Source organism: Megascapheus bottae, chromosome 5 (genome assembly GCF_031878675.1).
Source record: "Megascapheus bottae isolate mThoBot1 chromosome 5, mThoBot2.hap1, whole genome shotgun sequence".
Taxonomy (NCBI): Eukaryota; Metazoa; Chordata; class Mammalia; order Rodentia; family Geomyidae; genus Megascapheus; species Megascapheus bottae.
The window spans coordinates 28478247-28501519 of NC_143513.1; positions in this window are offsets into that span (position 1 = coordinate 28478247).

The following is a 23273-nucleotide window of genomic DNA, read 5'->3' on the forward strand; positions in this document are numbered from 1 at the left end:
TCCTAAATATATTGTACATTGTCTGAGAATTTCTAGTAAGTATGACTTTGAACTCATTAACTCTTAACTGAAGTCATGAATCTCTCTCATCCAATCTATACCAACAATTCAATGCTGATGTTCGTTTCCTATGTGAACGAACTCTCCAGGATGGATGGATCTCTCAGACAGATGACAGACAATAGCTTGTGCCAGCTAATGCAGAAGAGATCAGGGCAGAAATGTCTTCTCTTTGGACTTCCAATATGTTTTTTTTTTCTTGGAAAAGTCATCTAAACCTTATCCACATCTTGTTCTAGTTCTTGTTCTGTGTTTTTACTCCCTCAGTCTAGTGGGGTTTGATGAGTGGAGGACTGAGAGCTGAACTTGTTTCTCCTTTTTACTGTAGGCTGTGCCAGGACAGAATGATTGGCATGTTTTTCTACCAGTGTTTTTATCTATATTAACCCCCAGACTCAGGCTACTAATCAACAGTCATTAAAGTATTTACGTGCTACTTAGAGCTAATTGCAAACATGAAACAGATGCTGCTTGAACCCTCCATTCCTATCATTCTGGCTGCGTACTACCGATTTTCTGCTTGGGTGATGCCCAGTCCTTGGCCAGTGCTGGTCCTGGTAGCTGGACATAGCATCACCTGACTGTGAGCCAACAAAATAGGCATGAATACAGACTCAGTTCATACTGGCCCAGGTCTCTAGTATATGAATTCCAGTAGCAAATGTTATAATTTCTCTGGTGGTCACTTGATGCTTCAGGAATTTCCCCTATTTGTTTCTAGTATACTGCCTCTAAAATGGCAGCCAAATAATTTAACCAAACTTAATGGCCAAGCTTTTAAAATAAAACACATGTAATACAAACCAAGGTGGAAACAACAATAATACAAAGTCACCTTCACTTTTCTCCTGAGTACTGTCAATTGCAAATGAGGAACATGTCCCAAACAGAGCCTCTGGGCTTAGGAATTCTTGGTCCAAAGTGATATAGAAGAATAAACTACACTCAGCTGATCTTTGCTGCTGGTCTACAAGGCACCTTTAGGCTATTTACTCTGTAGACTATTGACTAGAAGACAGGAACACACATTTTGTGGTAGATGTATCTAGATATCTAAGTGGATCTCTCCATGGGTAACTTGAAACACTGATGAATTATTACGATTTACAATCAAGAAATTTCTAAAATACATAGAGTCAATTCTACTCAAACGTGATACATTACTCACACAAAACAAATTAAGACTTCTATAATGTACAATGTGGCAACAAGCACAAGGAACAATACAGACTTAAAAGAAAAACTACTGAGTAAATCAGCCAATTATCAACCTGGTAATGGGAATGAGAAAGGTGAAGAGGCCAGATTTTATAAATCAATGTTTGTGTAGTGGGCTGAATGAAGAGGTGAAGGCATTTTTGCCAGAGGAAATACAAGTGTGAGTTGAATGAATATCTTGATATTAGAGGATAATTAATATTCTGGACAGAGCTAGGAGGCAAACTTTGTAAGGATTGAATTGAGAGAGATTGAAGAGTTGGATTCTGAGCTTTGCCTACAATCCTGAGTTTGAAGGAAAGACATTGAGGAACTGTGGTCTGTAAATTGACTAAAAACATGTTTCATGAAACTCACTTTTATTGCTGCTTTGAGACTAGATTGCAGGTATACTAAGTGGAATTGAGAGAGGTTAGCTCAGAGGATGACCACAAGAATTCAGGGGAGGAGAATGATTGGCAGACTGCAGATTCTGCCTCTCTTGACTGGCCGGAGTGTTCAGATAGCAAGACCACTGTCTCTGGCAAACATTTAGAAACTGAGTTTGCTCTTGATGGCATTGATGTTGAATGAGAAAGGAACAATGGAACAAGAAGAAATCTGTGGGTAAAATAGAGATGAAGGGAAGAACAGGCTGTTAGTGTGATTCATGTTGAGTTGAAGTTACTCTTCATGGAGATGAAAATGTCTTGGGGGCAAGGGAGTAGAGGGAGACAGTTGTTCTTAAGCTGGATCTGTGTTGGAATGCACCTGCATCACTGGTAGATAGACAGATGGAGGTAGCCTCTAGGGAATTCCACATTTTAGAGAGTGATAAATGCAAAGACTTAACTCAGCAAGCACAGGAAGTAAAATAGGAAAAAAGTACTTAAAGAATGTGCTATCTTGAGGGCTGGGAGTTTGGCCCAGTGGTAGAGTGCTTGCCTAGCATGCATGAAGACCTAGGTTTGATTCCTCAGTACCACATACATATAAAAAAGCCAGAAGTGGTGCTGTCACTCAAGTGGTAGAGCCCTAGCCTTGAGAAAATCCAGGGACAGTGTGCAGGCCCTGAGTTCAGTCCCCAGGACTGCCAAAAAAAAAAAAAAGAAGAAGAAGGATGTGGTATCTTGAAAGAATTGTGGAAAAGGTGTTTTCAAAAAGAGGGGCTGATCAACTCTGATGGTAGAAATCTAGGGAGATCAGATCCTGCTTGTGAAAAGAGGAAATTGAGAAGGATGAACAAGAAAAGAGGAAGAGAAAGATGTGTGAGGACAGAGAGAGAGAGAGAGAGAGAGAGAGAGAGAGAGAGAGAGAGAGAGAGAGAGAGAGAGAGAGAGAGAGAGAGAGAGAGAGGAGAGAGAGGGAGAGAACACAAGAACTGTGGTCAGAAAGCTTGTCTGAATACAGCCATCTACTACCAAGTGGCTATCTTCTATCATTAAAAGGCACTTGTACAAAGAATGGATTCAACTTCCCACCATGATAAACAACAGGAAAGCTTTGAGGGTAGATTGTTTTCATGCAAAGTGAAACCTTTGTACATTAATACTATATGGTCTGCAACTTAATGTGTAAAAGATCAAGTGCTCTCTAGAAAAACATCTGATGCTTTTGGTTAAAGTTTTGTGATTCAGCTTATCCTTTGAAACTAATTGGCTGAAATCTTGCAGCATGTCAGAACCTTGGCTTGGTTTAAGTTGAAATATAGAAGAAAGAAGGTTAGGCTGGTTTAGGAACCTGCTGGTTTTTCAAAAAAAAAATAGCTGTTTTTTTTTTTCTTTGCTAAGGAGTTCATTTGCTCAGTGGGCCACTTGACACTCTGGACAGGAAAAAACAACAACATGGCATTTCAAAGGCTTCTCCAAGATTAGGCCACCCTTTTCACTTTCTCTGTGTGATGGTGCCTCAGTAGAGATAAGGAGGAAGCTGAGCTTGTCTGTGGTCTTCCTGAGGCTTTCATGGCTGAGTTCTGTATATGCTATCTAGTGCTCCCCTGCCTTTGTCACATGCTCAGCTGCTTTAGAAACACACTCTCCAATGTATTTAGACAGGACAAACCTTGGGGCACTCACACACACTCACAAGCGAGTGGACAAAGAATCCTGTCTTTACGCTGTGCTGTTTTGCAAATTTTTGTCAACAGACCATATAATAAGCCTTTGCTCATTCCATTTTCAGCACATAACTATTATTTAACCTTACAGTATTACTCCCCAGTAAGATTCCTTGCTTGAAGAAACCATTTGTTCGTGCCATTTCTTTTAGTACCTAATATTCAAGTTCTCTCTAAGGCATTGACACCAGGAAAATTTAGAGGTGGGTCCTATTGACCTTGCAATGTGTATCCTCCTTCATCAACTAAACAGGGAAAAAAATACCTTCCTCATCTTTATTCGCCTCCAGTTAGAGCTCAATTTGAAAGCCCTGGTCTGGCAATCCGTAGCCATAAAATGTCTGAGTATCTTTAGCGAAGTCAAGTGATTTGAAAATACTTCAGTTGCTGGCTCTCCAGTGTCTGATTTAACTTGCACTTAAATTTAGTTTCTTAAGTATCTTCTTCAGGGGAAGTAGCGCAGAAAAGCCAAATAAAATTGAAGTGCCTATTCTCATCGAGTTGTAAGATCATCTACTCCCTTTATTCCATTCCTTCTTTTCCTTTCTCATGAATCCTAAGGTGTTTTTCATCTGGATCTCCTAGGAAATCATAGCAAACTTTGGACAAGTGCCATCTTCCCCTGTATGATGGATGTTGCTTTGACTTTCACCATGGTATTGTAAATGAGATGAGAAATCATTTCTTGGATGTGTTTTCTTTGCCTACCTTCTGCAGTGCAAGAGGATGAATACAGCATGCATGGAGATGGTGTCCCCAGGGCCTCTGCAGTCCACTACAGAGATGAAAATGTCACCATCATCACAGCCAGTACACCCTAAGTAAGTGGCTGAGCATCCCTTTAAGTGCTTTGCTTATGTAACACTTTAATCATCACAATAATCTTAGGAAACCACCACTATCATTATCTACTTATGAAGATATGGAAACTGGTAAACAAGGTCCGAGTTCTCCTCTTAGTTTGTTTTGTGTTTTTATTATAAAATGGCCAAGGCCGGATAATTCATAAAGACAAGATTCCCCCCTCCCCCCTCTCTCTCTCTCCACACAATATTTCTAGAGATTCAAGAGTCTAGTGCCAGAATCTTCTCAGCTCTAGTTAGGGGCTCAGGGTAAAGGGAAGAAGACACAAATGAGAGGAGCAATGCAATGCACAAGATACATGAAGAACAGATATCAGATTTAATCCTATCAGCTCAGGTCTTCTGGAAACTAATCTAGTATCAGGAGACAGAGCCTACTTTCTTGAAGTCACACAGATTTATTCATGAGATTGTGGATCCCAGGACCTAATTACAATCTAGTAGACCACTTATCTTGTATAGATTCTATCACTTCAACACCAACACAGTATAAACTAAGCATCCAGTACATAAGCCTTTGGGAGATAAATCATATCTATACAATAGCAACCTAAACAGAAAAGTCAGGTTAATAAAAGGCTGAAGTGGGATAAAGACTTTGAGTATTCTGGTTAAACACCTTTGATCATTTGGGGATGGTAGCTAAAGCCTATAATCCTAGCTGTTCAGGAGGCTGAGACTTCAGGATCAAGTTTCAAAGCCAACTCGGGTAGGAAAATTCCAGGGACTTTATTCCATTTAAGCAGCTCAAATGCCTGAAGGTAGGGGTGGTTCAAGTGCCAGAATGGTAGCATGGAACAAAAAGCCTAGAAAGAGTTCAGGATCCTAAATTCAAGTCCCTATAAAGATGAAGGAATGGAAGGAGGGAGGAAAGGAGGAAGGGAGGAAGGAAGGAAGGAAGGAAGGAAGGAAGGAAGGAAAGAAAAGAAGAGAGAAAGAAAGAGAATAAAAGGATGGAGGTAAGAAAGGAAGGAAGAGAGAAAATTAAAAATGAAAGAGAAAGATAGGCAAACCTTGATTTTTTGCCACTATAGCATTCTGTCCACAAATAAGAGTTGCCCATGCAATGTCTGCTGGCACACACCATATGATTTTACCATTAGGATATGTCAGTGTTCATTTACCAACTTCAATACTGAGTATGTCCTCTAGCAACTTCCAATGGAGAGCCTCTGCTCTTAGCTGAATCATTTAGCTTCCTTACATCAATGCCAAGGTAGCTCATAGCCTGTGCAGTCTCCTTCAGCCCAACCAATCACACATTTCTCCATCTTTCTACCACAAGGGAAGTCGTTTCTCTTCCTTCATACATCTTTGGGAAAATACTCCCAGGGGAACAACTTTTTTTTTCCTTTTCCTTCTAGCAACCCTTAACATCATTCAAATCAATTTGTCTTGAGGCAAGCTATATTTTGACATGAAAACCGTTGTATGGAAGGCATTAAAATCAAGGTGACAGCATTTAAGTTTAATCAGCTATTTAACAGAACACTTTCTTGGGGTCAAGGGAACTGTCAGGGAAATTTGAAGTAGTTTAACTGTTTCAGGGCCATTAATCTGGCAGGAAATGGGCAAATGGGTTTCAGGAACAACCTTAATGGTGCCAGAGTTGCTTTGTAAAGGAATTCTTTTAATGCAATTAAAGCAAAGAAGCAAAGGAATTGGTATAAGAAAGCCTGTAGAACTACCAAGCAGATTATTTCAGACATGCAAGTGCAAATATCTCTTATCTGTGCCCCAGGAATTTACCACTGATCTGTGAGAGAAAGCTGACATGCCCATGGATGTTCTAAGCTTTTCCCCAGATCTCATTTTAGTGTCCATTTTTTCCCAGACTCCTATCAATCTATTTTGCAACTGTGACCTTCTGGATAGATCATCTTATTTCTTCTCTTGCTCTATCTTCTCAGGTCTGAGGAACAGAATGCTCACATCTCTGCCCAGTTTTTATTTTAAGGGCGGTTTCTAGACTTGGAGAGTAGAATAGAATGACTGAATACTTGAGAAAGTGCTAACTAACCAATAGAGGGGAGAAAGTATGAAGTTCAGCCTCAGGCTGAGAAGAGGGGAAAAAACAAGGGAGTGGCAAGAGTCTGTTGAATGCTTGGTGCCAGTAGCTCACACCTATAATTATTCTAGCTATAAAGGACACTGAGATTTGAGAACTAAGATTTGAAGCCAACTAGCAAGAAAGTCCTTGAGACTCTTATCTCTAATCAGTAAAATGCTGGAAATAGAAACATGGTTCAATTGGTAGAACGAAAATAAAAGCTAAGAAAGAGCACACACACACACACACACACACACACACACACACACACAGATTATCTTGGATAATCTGGCTGAAGAACTGCCTTATGTTTCCATGGAAAAGATTCCAAACCTCTCCCTCTCTCACAATATTTCAACTCCTCTTCAGGTGAGTGAGACTTGGGGCAAGAGAAGACACATTGTCTCTAAAATACAAAAGAATCTGTCAAAGTGTCACTTATGACCATAGCAGTGTGGCTCAGCATGGTAGAAAGTTTTCACAGACTTCATGCTTGAGAGAGAGAATTCTGGATAACATGTGCAGAAGTCTGAGAATTCAACAGTTTGATGAAGTGGGAGAGGCTCAATTTGCTGTACTTCTTCCTTATTATATACATTGATGACCAGTTTAGGGAAAGAAAATTTTCGATATGAATTTAATTTAGTATTAGAAATATAGTATCCTATTTTCCACCCTCACTTGTCAACAGTTTCACACCTTCTATGTGCAGAAACATTCAAAAAGAAAATAGCACTGTGTTTTCAACCATTTCAAAGTAACCATTTTTCTGTTGACACATAGCGTTCTCTCAGCTCTTTCATAGTTTACAGGGTGACAATGAAGTACACAGAGGTGGATGTTCAATGATCTCTGAAAAGCCCCTTGGGGTGAGTAGTGAGCAATGCCTCAGGGGAAAAGGTTTCACCACACAACTTGGGAACTCCTCCCTAGTATGTTCTAAAAAGAACAACAAAGGGAATTTCCAGTTCCTGGACATTTCTGGTACAGATTCGAGGGTAATTACAAGGAAAATCAAAACATGTCTCCATTAAAAATCTTACTGGAGATGAGAAATCACCACTGAGAATTTTCAAGAAGACTCCAAAAAATTCAAAGAACACAATTGTAACTGGGTTTGTATCTTGCTTTAATACAACCTCTCTAAAACTGATGAAATAATGAATGGAGGCAATTTTACTGTCATATTTTACTCTTTGCCAGTTCTCTAAGTCACGAGACACAGAGTTAGTTCAAGGAATTCAGAAAATAGTAAGAAAGTGAGTGAGTAAGTCAGGGTGACAGATGCTAGATAGATAGATAGATAGATAGATAGATAGATAGATAGATAGATGATAGATTGATCAATAGACGATATGTATATTATATAGATAGGTAATAGTCATTCAATGTATATCAAACTTGCATTTTTCTTTGATTAATTTTGTTTTCTTTTAAAAATGATACCCTAAACATCATATATAAATAGCATTGACTGCTTGCCTTACGAGAGCCTCACTCATTCAGCCAATCATACTTGAGGAAGTAATTTCTAGGTAATTTCTTGGTTGGGATTTATAGAGTCAATCTTGTCTTTAGTGGATACTGAAGTGGAAAGATCTCTCCCCAGCTGCTTGTGGCATGCATTTTCCAACAGCAAAAGGGACCTGGACTTATGCTGCCCTCAATTTCTCTTGGGAGAGAAGGAAATGTCAAATGCTTGCTTCTGTGCTGACATCTGAACCAATCAGTCACTCTGACCACGTGGCCAGCTTCACTGAGCAAATCTTATTGCACAGTGGGAATTAGGGAATTACATACCAGGATTATGTTTCTGCCCTGTATTCATGAAGGCAATAGTTCAGCACCTTTATTTCTATTATTTCTACTTGATAGATGTTACTTGACAGATATTCTCGCTATGGAAATTTTAGAGTTAAACACCTGCTATGTATAAAATATTTTCATAATTTGGGGTCTAAGTCATGATAATTTATCAAAACTCATTGCCTATAAGATGGCATCCTTCAAAATGCTTTAGTAATTAGTGCTACATATAAATCTCTTTGGTATTAATGTCCTTTCATATTTGGTTATGGTCTTAATCTCCTTCAACATTTCACTTTTTTCATATTTGTTTATGTGCTTAATCTCATTCGATATTTTTTCATATGTTTGATTGGATTTATTTAATTTTTACCCACTTTATCTTATATTAAACATTAGCAATTGGTTGTAAGTTTTGTGTTTCTTACTTTGTGAAAGAAGTTTTAACTTCTAGTTTGCTTCATTTCTTCTGTTTTTCTGCAATATTTTTATTATAGTTATGACATATTTAAAACTCCAGGTCAACTTTTATTTCACATTGATAAAATATTCTTGATGGTGAGATTACACTGGCTTGATCTTTTTCATATATATGTATATTTCTGAATTATAAAGCTTCATATATATATTTTAAATTCTAAATTTAATTTAATTTCTCTACATATTTCAAAATGCTAAATAGTTTCATATATATATATAAATTTTAAAGAGTAGGAATATAGACTTACAAAATTAAAAAGCTCCTACTTTCTAGTTCCTTAATCCTAGAATCTCAGCTCCTTTTCCTGTTTATAAGTCATGTTTATAAGTTACCCCATTGCACTTTGATTTCACTGTACTAAAGTTGATTATTGTATTGCCCATTTGAGAAAACAATTAGCTGAACCTTGGTTTCAATCATAGAATATTGCCGTAGGCTTTCAGTATCTAGCTATACTTCTTGTTTGTGTTTCAGAAGGCCACAAACGATGAAAAAAAAATGTTGGTTTTGTTTTAGGTAGTTTTCTGGCCACTTTTTTTTTTTTGCCAGGTGGGGGCTTGAACTCAGGACCTGAGCACTATTGTTGGCCTATTCTCAGGGCCAGAGCTCTAACACTGGAGCTGCAGTATCACGTCCAGCTTTTTTCTATGTATGTGGTACCTAAGGGTTCAAACCTGGGTCTTCATGCATGCTAGGCAAGCACTCTACCACTCGGCACTAGGCCAAACTCCTGGGCTTGAGCTCAGAGCCTGAGCCCTGTCCTTGGACTTTCTCAAGGCTAGAGCTCTACTATTTGAGCCACAGCAGCACTTCTGGCTTTTTTTCTATGCTTGTGATACCAAGAAATCGAACCCCAGTCCTCGTGCATGCTAGGCAAGCACTCTACCACTAGACCAAACTCCCGGCCCCTGTTTTCTTAATAGATTTGTTGTCATTACTTTTGCTGTTTTTACATGGTGTCAATAATTTTACTTCTATAACATTCATTTTGAAATTTTCTGCATGAATTTCCCTTATTGGAACCTGTTTATGTGGTGGTTTATATAGCTCCTTCTTGTCTTATTTTTCAATGTGTGGATTTGAGATGGAACTTCCGGAATGGCCCTGTCATTAGAATATTATTTGTTTAAAAGTAGTGATATAAACTTATTATGTTGCTATTAGCATAAAGTAAAAGGATGCTAATGAGTGTGAAAGACATTGAAAATCCATTTTTGGTGGTTGGGGTGGGAGCTCACATATATAATCATAGCCACGGAGGAAGCAGATATGTAGAGAATTTCTAGGAAGCCCATCCAGACAGAAAAATCCCCAAGAATCCCATTCCAAAGTTCCCAGTGAAAAATTAAACTTGTTTTATGGCTTAAGTGGTAGAGCATCAGCCAGGCAAGAAGCCAAGCAAGCCTAAGGTCCTGAGGTCAACCCCTAGTACCTATGAAAGAATTCATAGGTGACACACTTTAAAAGTAAGACTATATTAGCAAAAGGAAGGAACAAGACTTTTGAAGGCTGTGGTACAAGATGAACAGAGTCCAAGACTATAGGTAGTAGAAAGGGAAAACATGCATGCCTTCAGAAAGAGACTAACATGCAACAGGTGGCATATTTCATTGCAAGTGGACAGTGCAGTTCTCACAGGAAGCAGAAAAGGTGTTTGTGTTCCTCAGACCCCATCTCCTACCACTGACAGTCCTAATGTCACATGCTTTCATAACTTGCCATCTTCTATCAAAACAACTCATATGCAAACCCAACTGGGGAGTGAATTGCTCATGGAGTTTTGTAAGTGAAGAGCAGCAGGAGTTCTTATTAGAGTCATGATGGGCATAGCATGCAGACTTTGATTACCAGGCAACAATGTTTCAGTCCTTCTTTCTCTAGAGTTGAAAAATCAGAAAAATAATGGCACGTCTTTGATACTGGTTTCTATATGTTATTCTCTGTGCTCCAAGTGTCCTCATTAACTGGCAACACTTAAACTTCTTTACTGGATTAGCCCTTAAATAACCATACTTGCTTTGATAGTTAATAAATAGTGAATATCAATTAATATCTATATAGTAAATAAATCTACTCTTAGCACCACTCCTTGAGGTAATGTGTATATTCACATTTTTTGAAATAGAGCCAGTTCATATTTATAAGCATTCTCCAGCATGAGCCACACTTTGGCAGTGTCTTTTCTGTCATTTGAATATTATCACTCCATATAAATAAAGCATTTCTGTTGTGCTGCAGAAAGAAGAAGACATCCATGACACTTTTGCCTAGCAAGTGATGGAGTCTATTTTATTTTTCTCAGAACATAAAGCCTGTGTTCCTTTAAAGCTCATGTTGAAATTTCTCTGTGGTGAATCTGGAGACAGAGACATGATTAATGATTGATAATTAAGAAGGATTAGTGCCTTTCTTTTGAGAGTGAGTTTATGAAGTACAGATGAATACAACGCAAAGCATCCACTCTTGTTCTCTTCCCCAGAAAATCATTTGACATTTTCTCATGACAACCTCCAAAAAAAGCTAGCTAGGTAGAAGCTGTTTGTTCAAAAATTTCCAGCCTCCACTATTTTCTTAGAGCAGCTGAACATAAACTAAGACAGCATGCTCTGTGGACATCTTGCTGCACTGAAATTAACAAAATATGATTACCAGTTCACTGACCTAGACCTTCTTATAAGCAGGAATGTCTATTATAAATTATTATTTTAAGATAATAAAGAAAGAAATGTTCTCATTACCTACTTATGTAATTGTAACTCTTCTGTACATCATCTTTACAATTTATAATAAAAAATATATAATCCTAGTTAGGAACTCTTGAACTCACCTACACAGTTGAAGCCTTCCTCTAGTTTACATGCCCTTGATCATCCATCTCTGTTCAACAAGACTCCGCCATCACATTCTTCTCCCAGGCTTCTAGACATACACATACAAACACACACATAACGTACTTTTTTTTGTCTGTGTAGCTACCAATAGTTTCAATGTATTAAAATTCCTCATTAATCACTACATAATGGAAGAGTAGGTGCACATGGAATGCCTTTATGGGAAACAAACAAACATGTAGACATTTCAAGTGAGGGTGATGATCTCTTCTAGTGTTTTAGCTTAGACTAAGATGCTAGCATCTGCCTAGCAACTTTTGAATTCTATCTGTAGCACTGCAAGTAAACAAGACAAATGAATAAATATACAGACATTAAAAATAGATCTGATTTAAGGAACAGGTGTCAATGGATGTATCTGTTGTGCTGCGGTAATTCTTAGCCATGAAGTGTCCCAAAGGAGTCTTGATAGTTTCCTGGAGGATCAAAAGCATACAAAAGCCTTTTAAGCCTTCCAAATAGTGGAGTTTTGGAAGAGTGATTTTTATCCTGCAAATCTGTCAAATGTATGAATAATAATTAATCCAATAATTTAAAAAATCAGTAGCAACACTAATAGCCTATTAACTGAAATAGAAATCAAGAAATCAATATCATTTATAATAGCTACAAAATAAGAACACATCTATAAATAAGTTTAATTGAAGAGGTAAAATGTTTTTACAATGAAAATTATAAAACATTGATGAAAACCACAAAAGAGGATATATACATCATATACCCACACACATTAGAAATAATCTATGTTCAGGGGCTGGAAGAATCAATATTGTCATTTGTCCATACTACACAAAGCAATTTTCAGATCCAGTGAGATCTCTATCAATGTACCAATGACATTATTCACAAAATTAAACGAGATAATCTAAAAGTATTATAAAATGACAAAATACCAAATATCCAAACAATCCTCAGCAAAAGAGTAGGAAACATGATACATTCTCTTCAAAATAGAATGCAATTGTACAGTAATAAAAATAATTTGTTACTGGCACAAAAAGTCACTTAGACCAATGAAATAGAATGACAAGTCTAGATGTAAACCTGTGCATTTATAACCACCTGAATTTTGAAAAAAAAAAAAACAGTGCTAAGAACATGTATTTGAGAAAGGAGAGACCTTAGTAAATGATGCTGAGAAAATTGGAAAGCCACATGTGTAAGAACAAAATTAGATACTTATCTGTCACCAGTTACAAAGATCAAGTTAAGATAAATTGAAGACTTAAACATCAGTCTTAAAATGATCAGCTTCTAAAAGAAAATGTAGGGTGACACTGGGTGAAAAGGGGAAAACTTGAACAAAACCTAAAGCACAAGAAACAAAAGTACACAGACTATGTCACACTAAAATCCTTCTGCCCAGCAAAAGAAACAAACAGCAAAGTTAAGAGACATCTTAAAAATTAGAAATTGTTCATAATTTACTATGTTGTTTCTCATCTCTTTTGTTGTCCCTGGGTTATTCTCATATTGTTAAACTATCTTACCTTGTAATCTGGTTTATTGTGTATAAATTTATTTGTTTATTTGAAATAGAAAGGGAAGGGGGAAACAAGATGAGGGGAGGAGGTGGGGACAAAAATATGAGAAGGGGTACCAATGTGTGTGAAGTAATGCTCCTTGTATCTGATGAATATAATTGTAACCTCTCTATTTGAAAAAACAGAAACCACAAAACTATTATTTTATAAATATTTAACATTAATTTATAAATGATTTATTAATAAAATTAATATGTTTTACATATGAAGTATAGCTATTATGGACTATAATACAGTTTGGGGACAGATATTTACTCTAAATTACATATGCATTTAAAAATTCTGAATATATAGTCTTCAATTAGCAACAGTTATGTTACTGTTAACAGCCAGTTTTTGTGGAATGTCTTCACACCAACAAGTGTGTAATAGCCACACAGCACAATACAAGTCTGAGAAAAAGAGAATGCTAAAGAATCTTCCTAGTAATATTGTTCACATATTGTAGTTGAAGAAATGCAAAATTGCCGTATCTCACATTAATATATTTCCTGAAATTTGTTTTCAAACAGCATAGAGAAGAATGACTTTCTATTTGAGAACTTTCTTGGATGAAATATGAAGACTGGAAAGGAATCTTAGGATATTTCTTTGTTTCTTTCTTTTTTATTGTGAAGGAGATTTACAGAGGGCTTATAGTTAAGTAAGGTAATGAGTGCATTTCTTTTCTTTCTTTTTTCTTTTTTTTTCTTGTGAGTCCTGGGGCTTTATCTCTGTGCTGTCCCTGAGCTCTTCAGTTCAAGGCTACCTCCCTACACCTAGAAACACAGCCCGATTTCCCGTGTTCTAGTGATTAACTGGAGATAAGAGTCTCAAGGTGTTTTGTATCTGGCCTGACTTTGAACAGAGATCCTCAGATCTCAGTGTCATGTTTAGCTAAGATTATAGGTGTGATGAGTGCTTTAATGAGTGCATTTCTTTTTGAAGTGTCAACTCTTGCTTACTTTTCTCCCCGTTTTTTGCCTCCTTCTCCTCTCCTCAAGTCTTATAGTTCATTTTCAACACAGTTTCTAGTGAGTATCACTGCTGCATTTATTTACACTTTGTCCCACCATTTTTGTGCTTCCTTCTTCTTACTTTCACCCAAAGAGATAAACTTACATACAAGACAAAAAAAATACAGAAATCAAAAACAGCAGCAAAGGAGGAAAAAAACCAAGTAGCAAAATAGTATAAAATTTCTTGTTTCCATTTCATGGAGTTCATTTCGATAAATATTTTATATGATCATATGCCCATAGCTATTGAACTTTTCTCTCCTAAGACTATTCTCCTTTAGTCTGTATGAATGTCTAGAGTCCTGTACAATTTATCATGCCTAATAGTATATATTTTTTGTCTTTTACTATGCAGCGTGTTTACCTTCAGATTTATAAGTATACTCAAGTTACAGCAAATGAGGGAAACCGTGCAACCTCTATTTCTTTGGGTCTGCCTTAATTTGCTTAATATGATGTTTTCCATCTTTCCATTTCCTTACAAATTACACAATATTCTTTCTGACACAAATATGGAATTCCATTGTGTAAATATACCACATTTCCTCTATCCATTTGGAGCTCCCATATCAGCAATCTGGTTGCCAATTTTGCTGCTAAAATCCCTGTCCTAAAAAGTATACACCATGGGCTCAACTGTCTACCCAGCTTACTTCATCACCACCCCATTCAGCCCTGGATATATTACTGTAACAGCTCATGTTTGACATTTGGAGGGACCATTATCAAGACAGACAACAGATGTGTTTCAACAAATGTAAATATCACTCTCAATTCAGAGATATTTGTCCTTGGGCTGCTATGTGATTCTCTGAAAAGCTGTTGCTTTTCAGAGCTCTTTAGTTGCACCCAGTCCTCACTTGAAAGCCATCATTTTGTTCAGGGTCCTCTGGAGGTCTAGCTAGCAGGAAACTCTCTCAGCTCATCAATGTTTTTATCACTTTTATCACCAGTGTGTTTGCAAACAAAAAGGCAGCCCAGATCAGGGAAAAATAAATAATAAGTTGGAAAAAATTTTTGTAAATCTTTCATCCTATAAATGGATCTTAGCCTCCTTCTTTCTTTACACAGAATAATGTAATATTTCTTGGAGATATTAATGAGGTCACAAATATACACATGCATACAAAGACACACCAAGTACACCTTAACACACACATATACACACACATGCACATGCACCATGAAAGATAAATTTTTGAAGCTGCCTCTTGTTATCTGCTTATTTCTTGTAGTTTCTACTCTCTTGAATCTTCTGAAAATTTTTACAGTATAGAAACAGTGTTAATTTTTTTTTGCCAGTCCTGGGCACTGTCCTTGGGCATTCCTCTACCACTTAAGCCACAGCACCACTTCTGGCTTTTCTCTGTATACGGTACTGAGGAATCATGCTAAGCAAACACTCTACCATTAGGCCAAACTCCCAGCCCCTTAATTTAATTTTTTCAAATTTAGTTTTCAAAATTTATTAGAACACTTGATGAAGGCACAGCGGATAGAAATGTATGCATATATATTAGCTATTATGCTGAAAAAAATCACCACATATCACCAGAAGTTTCCTGTAGTATGAAGGTATCACCCAAATGCCCCCAAGAGAGGTGTTTACCAAGAGACCTGTGGTCACTACTAACTTACCTCCCTGTGTGTCCAGCCCAGGTGGAGGCTCAATTTCAGTCACAGCAATTTTTTTTTTGCCAGTCCTGGGCTTGGGCTCACAGCCTGAGCACAGTCCCTGGATTTTTCTCAAGGCTAGGGCTCTACCACTTGAGCCACAGCACCACTTCTGGCTTTTTGCTAGTAAGTGGTACTGAGGAATCGAACCCAGGTCTTCGTGCATGCTAGGCAAGAACTCTACCACTAGGCCAAACTCCTGGCCCACACAGCCATTTTTAAGTCTTCCTTCCTTAAAACAACTTGGAAAAACTCATGAACATTTATAGTCACTTCTCACGGCTTTATAGAGCTTGGGAATATGTTTGCCAAATGCAGACTTTACTGGGAAGAGTTCAAAGGCATTTTGGAAGAAGTTTGCAAGGGTTCAGTCACAGAGATGGGAAGCTTAGTGACAGTGCAGAGTACCTTTCCTCTCTGAACTGCCTCATCTCATATAAACTGCTCTGATTGGGCCCCTAGGATCCTGTGAAGGAACAAGGATGGCACAGGCCCAGCTACAGGAGCTGGGCACCACGGGCTTGGGCCTCTCCTTGATTTTTGTCAAGGACCAGGCACAACTCTAGCTCTGTGGAGATGGGCTAAGCCCCTGAGAGACACTTCTTATTTACTGTGTCAGCTGTTTCCTGTCTTTCAGAATTATTGTTGCAAGAGCAATTGATCCTTTCACACATCATAAATTCTCTCTGGAGAAAAGAAAAGAAACAAATCTGAGAAATCAACCACTCTCGCCTTTATTTTTATTAGCTAACAATATGAGTCTCCATATTATTTAATACTATGTATTATCATACCTTGTTATAGACTTCATATAATCGACAATACTATTGTTAGAAAGAGGATTGGTCAATATTCCCTACTTGAAAGAGATTTTGAAGAAAGCTGTTTTGATTGGGTGTGTTGGACCATGCTGGCAATCTCAGCTAATTTGGAAGTGGAGATCCGGTGTAGTGTGCAGCTAGATCAGGAACAAATTAATGAGATATTGCAACCAGTAAGCTGGGCGTGACAGAGCATATATATGCACCCAAATACACAGGAGGCAAGAAGTTGGCATGGCAAAATGCAAGACTACAAAATGAAAAATAACTGAAGTGTGGAAAGGATGGATATTTGGCTCAGTTGTTAGAATATCTGCCTGACAAGCATGAGGTTCAAAAAAAGATGATACATTTTATCATTCTGAAAAGCTTACCTGTCACCTTCAAACATCCATTCTATTTTATTTCAATCCATATAATACTTTTCATTATATCTATTATATCTATGATTAAAATTAATGTATGGTATAAATGTGTTCTGTCAAGATACAAGTTTATACAAGCCAACTCTCTCTAAATACCACTGTTTTCAAAGAGAAACAGTTCAGCAGAATTATATGGTATAATAAAGGTTAGGTGGACTGAAGTCTGGCTGCTCTGGACAAAGGACAAAGGGATATGGATTCTCATCTTTGAATATCCTCTCCTGAGAGAGTGTTTCTCTGCCTTTCTTTCACTCTCAATAAACTTAGTCTGCCTGCTTTAAATTCTTTATCACCTTTTAATTCTTTGCTTTGTGGTATTGAATGAACTGACTGTCAGTGTTATCATTATTGTGATCAGATGTGAATAATTTAACCATATAATGTTTATTATGCATATTCCTTTACACAACTGAAGAATAAAGACTAATATGACATATGCTGTTATCACTAATATAACAAGGTTTGAACACATATTTTAAAATGTTTAACTTCTTTTTTATCCAGAGGTAGAGCAAGTTGTAGTTGTATTGTTTGGTCAGAAAAAGATTCCAGATTAGGCAAAATTAAGCTACCACACACATTTACACACACACACACACACACACACACGCGCGCACACACACACACACACACACACACACATATGTTTTCCTCATACAAGTCAAGTATGAGAACCAGCAGTCTTCTCTGGAAGAGGTAGCTCATCATGAAATGTAACTGACAAACTTAGGGCAGGGTGGTGGAATGGAGCCCGCTATTCCATTTATGTGATCAATCTTGCTTTTGTCTTCCTCACAAGCCTATGTCCAAATTTATTGGCAAATTGTCCAACTTTGGCTGAAGTAATAGAATAAGGATGGATTTTTAATATAGAGATAACAGGATTGAAGCTGTCTCCATGCTGTCTGAGCATGGAAAGCTTTCAAATTGGTGTCTTTATATCCTGTGGTCCCCACCTACAGCTCAGTGCATGCACTGCCTCTCTCCCGTAGCATTAGCAAAAGTACCCTCCACACAGCCAAGCCCTGCCCCAGAGAAGCTGTCTGATTAGTATTCTAGAGATTTCTACTGTGTGCAGCATGGTCCTCTGCATCTCACAAGCTCAGTCTGGACCAGGTCAGAGGCTCCTTACAAGTTTGGGAAATTGATATCTGGTAGGAAAGAAGGGATGAGGGGGTGGTAGAGATAAATAATGAAGAAATAAGTCATGTTATGGCTTTGATTAGGAGCATTTAGACAAAACATTTGGTGTTGTAAGAAAAAAGAACAGACCTCCTAGATAATAGGCCCAAAGGCTTTTATTCTTCAGGCTTCTGCCCCCCCCCCCTTAGGGCATATACAAAGTAAGAGCTTGCCTTGTGTATTTATTTCCCCCTTCAGGAACTCTAACAAATTAAAAAGCAAATGTAATCCCATAATTTTAAGTCCACAAAGAAATATTATTCTTGTTTTCTATCAAAATTTAGGTAGTTTGGGTTAATGCCTTAGGAGTTGTTTAAACTTATGAAATACGATTTTAGGCAATAAAGGAAGTATTAAATGCTTTATACTATTCATTAATTCATTCACAAATACTTATTATTCTGGTCTGAAAACACAAGAACAAAAAGCTGTTCTTTGCCATCTGCCTTCACTGTGTTTCAGAACTCAGAACAAATTTTAGTGATTACAAGTGAAATCATTTTGCCAATTAAACAAGGGCAGTGGTAAGATGGCAATGATTCCAGATTCAGAGGAACTGTCAGGCTGTAGCAAATAGAGAAGACACAGGGTTTGCTGCAAAAACTAAGAACCTTGCTTCTCACTTGATAGATATAATCCAAACAGGAAGCCATTTCCCCTTCTTTGAGGTTTCAGGTTAGATTAGCAAGAGGCGGCTGTTCCCTAATCACTCAGAAGCAAAGACTGGTCTGAGTCTGAGTGTCACAGAAGATCCTATGGTATGACTTTCATTCTCCAGGTTGGTGGGTACATACTGCTTGTGTTCACAGTCTTCTGCTAAGAAGAAGAGAACAGACCCCAGAGGGCAGAAATTCCGAGTTTAGGGTGCCCGGAGTCCTCTGAAGGGAGACAGCAAGAGGCCAGTAATGATCACCAGGGAAACACTGCTCCTCATTCACAGATTAATTTCCCTATAATCTATGACCCTTCATCTCTCCTGTTCAGACATTATTAAAATCCATTACAAATAGGAAATGTGTTTCTGGGCCAAAATGGCACTTACTTGTTATCTCTTTAATCACTTTATTACACACATACATATATGTATATCTACATGCATATATGTATAGATGTATATGTACGTATGTAAATATGTACATATACATGTATGTGTGTAATTTCCTTCACATCTGTGCAGCATTTGGCCCTCAGTAAACAAATGAGCTGGAGACAGGGAGTACATAGTGACAAAATTGCATCCTGCAAAGGAAGTGACCAGACCAAATGATTCTATAAGAGAGAAGAGGAAAGAACAGCTGGGTACTGCCAAGGAATGCCTCTTCCTCAAGGTAAAGCTCATTCGACAACCACAAGATGACCGAGTGGTTCTGTAGGAAGACCAAGTTCAAGAATCAGGGTGTATTGCACACACAGACTGCAAGCATGGCACTGAGCTGCCTCAAGAGAGGATGAAAGGCTGTGATATACGCGACATGGCAGGAGGGTGCGATTCCTGCTGATGTGTTTTTTTTCTTGCCCAGCATGGCTGCCCTACCCATTTAAATTACATTGCTGTTTTAGCAAATAATGCAAATGTCTTTCATTGATGGAAGAATGGTTTCATAAAGGATGCTACATTCTCTGAAATGCTTCTTGTCCAGTTAAGGAGATTCAATAGAACTAAATATTCTCAAATGAAACAACTTCAAGACCTGAAGATCAAGGAAACGAACAAATATCTAGCAATGTTCATAACCTTGGCTGAAAAGGAGAATGTGTTTATAATTTTATAAAGAGTCTAAAAAATGGGAAACCATTATCACCTTTATAAAGGAAAATACATATGACTTTTAAGCATGCAAATGAGTTAGACACGCACACATGTGCACATACATACATACATACATACATTCACACATATGGAATCATTCTTATTTCTCTTTCTCAGAGCTTTGAATATACTAGGCAACTTTTCCATTATATATATATATATATATATATATTTTTTTTTTTTTTTTGCCAGTCCTGGGCTTGAGCTCAGAGTTTGAGCACTGTCCTTGGACTTTCTCAAGGCTAGAGCTCTACCACTTGAGCCTCAGCACCACTTCTGGCTTTTTGCTATGTATGTGGGGTACCAAGGATTTGAACCTGGGTCTTCGTGCATGGTGGGCAAACCCTCTACCACTAGGCCAAACTCCCGGCCCTCCATTATTTTTTATTCATTGGTCCAAGTACCCTAAACACTTTATCAATGTCTCAGAACCTCAATATCTTCTATAGATAGCATATATGATTTTAGAATCCATGCTACAAATAAAATTTGTAGAAATTATGTATAACTTATGGAGAAAGAAATAAGGCAGACATTGTGAATGAGTTATGCAAAGATTGAAAAAATAAATTTTCTTCACCTAACTTTAAAATTACTCAAAATTCAAAACATGGAATAATATCCATTGGTAGCTAGACTTTAAGTAAATGATCAAATTTTTAGTGGAAGTATATAAAATGTATGTATATAAGTATACATAATATACCTATAAATATAATATATATATCTTATGTTAGTAAATGAATATATTTTAAAACTACTATGTTAATGTTGTTTCCTTTGGACACTCTGCTAATAGGAATTTTGATACTTTTAGCACAAGAATTTAACTTCACTTTTGATGGTCTTGGGTAATTAACATTTTGAATAAATTGAAAATGTCATTCCCTTGCCCCGATGGAATGCAGGCAAAGATGGTCTTTAGCAGATCAAGTAGGGCTGCTGGCAATTTTCCTGCAGACCAGATGTGACTGAGCACCTCTATGGAGTATTGTTCTGCATACCACATGTATTATCTCTTAATTAATAGTAGGAAGAGCCTTGTCCAGTCTCTATTTTATATGTTTATTTGCAATTCCATTTGGAGGCTATTCACATGTAATCATGTAAATAAACAAACAAACAAAGAAAGAATTTAAAATATAAGGCCAGGACAGAAACTTGAATAACCAAGTTTTATCTTTCACATTACATTTTTGACATGGATTGATATGTAGCTACATCACGTGCCATACTGAATTGTTTCTTTAAATCTTTTGTAGAATTCAAGATTTATTTAAGCCTATTTGATATATGTTATCCTTTGTGGATGCTTTGTTATTTCAATATTTTTTCTATGAATTTTATTTCCTTCCAATATGTTTAATTACTTTTAATCTATGATAGTATCTGATATGTGGTAAGATCTTTAGTCCCTCATTACATTTCTTTTTTATTTCAGAATATATTAAGCAGTCTTTCTCATTTATATTTTTTAATGAATTTCAGAATCAGTTTGTCAGGTTTCATAAAGTATCTCATTAGGCTTTTAATTGGAAATCTGTTAAATCTATAACTCTACTTGAAAAGAGTTGTCAGATGTTCAGATGTTCATGTATCCCTTCAAGATACAATTAGACAATCATAGATTTTCTTGCTTGTAGGAGACCATGAAGAATTTCCTTCTTTAATGCCCATGTCTTCCAACAAGGAGCACAAACTACAAACTAATTGTACTATATAACACTTTATTGCTGTTTTACATTGTATTTAAATATTGTGTTTTTATTTTCAGGTGACAAAATCACAGTGGGACTTAGAAGAAGTGAAACCAGATGGAAGAGCTGTTATATGGGCATAAATATGTATACATGTGTAGGAAAGACTTTCTTTATAAAAACTTGTAAAACATGGAATAGAAAGCAAAAGCTTGAAAACTTTCAGCATAGCTTTAAGTTTCTAATTATTGCATATTACAAATTGGGATGCACTTCTGAAGGCTCAGTCAAATCCCTTCACGTCTGTGGAAAGTATTATTCCTAAGTGCTTCTCACAACATGGCAAAAGATTGACAGAAGCATACTCAACTTGGATCTGCAAGCTTCCTGTGCTGAAATGTGAGGTGCATTTTAGAACTTCACTCTCTGTCTTTAATGCACATGCTCACATAGGTCTTATAGACTCTCCCCAGCCCATCCTTTGCTCAGAGCAGGTGCTGAGGTCCTTTGACAAGATCAAGGCCTGACTGCTGCCATATTAGTTTGCTTTCCTTAAATCTCTTAAGAAATTCTGTGCTTTCTGTAAGATTTTATTATTTCTCTTTACTATTGTTTTGAGAAATAGGTGTTTTTTTTCACCCTGTGGCATGTTTATCTGATTTTAAATAGTAATGCTGTACTTTAGGATTTGAGTTTTACATGTTCAGGACTTCTTTTTGTTTAGAATTTTAAAATAATTAACCACTTACATAATATATCTACATGATTCTTCAAAAATATTTCCACAGTTTTTCTTTTCTTTTTTCATCTTTATTTTTTCTTTTCTCATTTTGCCAGTCCTGAGACTTGAACTCAGGGCCTGCATGCTGTTCCTGAGCTTGTTTATACACAAGGCTAGTGCTCTACCACTTTAGCTACAGCTCCACTTGCCTTCCCAAAGTTTTTAAGATCGTGAAAACATAGGAGCTTTTAAAAATATTTTACTATACAAAAAATACTTCTCCTGGGTTTTGGAGCATATCACATCAGGGAAATAGAAACCTATGTGTAGAAAAGGAGGCCTAACTCGTGGTCCAGTGCTTGCTTCCTGGTCTTGGGACCGCACCTGGATAAGATGCCACCTGTTGCCTGGTCGGAAGGTGTTGCACTGGATTGTGATGTAAATTAAGGCCACCTATGGGATAGGCCCTGAACCCTTCTGCCCTTGTGGACAGCACATGATTCCCCTTCTTTACTTATATAGAGAGTAAACATGTGGACTTCCCCTACCCTGCTAACTTTTATTCCGAGAGACTCCTGCACCCTATATTAACTGAATGTACTTCTTCAATAAAGGAGCTCCTGCCTTGACTGGTCTCCCTGACGTGTCTGATTGTCCTCCATTGAAGGGAGGGCTGGGTACGGCCAGTCAGTTGGCCCTCTCCTTTCTCAGCTTATCCAAGTCCGGTCGTGTTCTCTCTATCCTTCCTGCAGGTCAGAGGGACCCAGGACTAAAAACCGTGACACTGGGCAATCTTTAATATGTTTTACATTTACATGTCTGTAGGAATTTTTAATTTTTTTACTTTGTCTTTAATATTTTTGTTGCATCATGATGCCTTATCTACTTGACAATATGTACAAAATATGAAAAATTCAGAAATAGTACCATCTTTGCA